We start from the raw sequence: 749 nt of genomic DNA on the forward strand, positions 1-749 counted from the left end.
GTTTCAACTTTATATCACTTTTTATATCACATATTTATGTACTTTTTCGTTTCTATAATACAAAGTTTTTTTTTTTTTTTTTTTTTTTGAAGAATCATAAAATTGGTATTAGTCTGATAAAGTAAAACTATGTGATTGAGTACTCTCTCACAAATTTATAGACCGATGGCTGTCGTAATAAAGATCGAAAACGGCGGCGAAGCGTACGGCTTTTCCTTGAAAATATAGGAGTACGCTCTATAAACGGTTTCATTCCACCATTTTCAACGTAGTCTACCAGCCATTAATCTACGATCTACAGTTTAACGCAGGTTCAGAACGACTAGGGAGGGGAGACAACGGCATATGTATAGACCGGCTGTCCCAGTAACTCTTCGTCGTGCGATTTCCAGTGAAACTACAGCGGCTACTATCGACTCGCTCTTGTTTTCGAACTCTATCACAGGCGCCTCCTATTGGACGCAAACAAATTTCTTGTAGCTCTTAAAGAGCTTAAAGGAGTCTGCTCGGAACAGCAAAATGGGAATTTCTCCACGGAAACGGCTGCGAGATAAAAAGTATGAAATATATCACTCGCGAGTCCCACATATAAAACTAAGGATATCTATTTAGAAAAAGAAAAAAAATTGTTAAAATTATGATTGATCGAATCTCTTTTTTGAGCTGCGCGTGGTTTTTATACGGTCCGAAAAGTTTAATGTAACTAAACCTGATATCGAAAGCTCTAACTATACATATATTTCAAAAGT

At 36.4% G+C, this 749-nt stretch overlaps 1 protein-coding gene across 12 annotated transcripts in view; it reads right to left on the bottom strand.

The window, feature by feature from the left end:
• LOC108755959 overlaps nt 1-749 on the bottom strand; it is a 39,212-nt gene that overhangs the window by 22,672 nt on the left and 15,791 nt on the right. The window lies entirely within an intron of this gene.

This window comes from Trachymyrmex septentrionalis, unplaced genomic scaffold (assembly GCF_001594115.1).
Source record: "Trachymyrmex septentrionalis isolate Tsep2-gDNA-1 unplaced genomic scaffold, Tsep1.0 scaffold9, whole genome shotgun sequence".
NCBI classification, from domain to species: Eukaryota; Metazoa; Arthropoda; class Insecta; order Hymenoptera; family Formicidae; genus Trachymyrmex; species Trachymyrmex septentrionalis.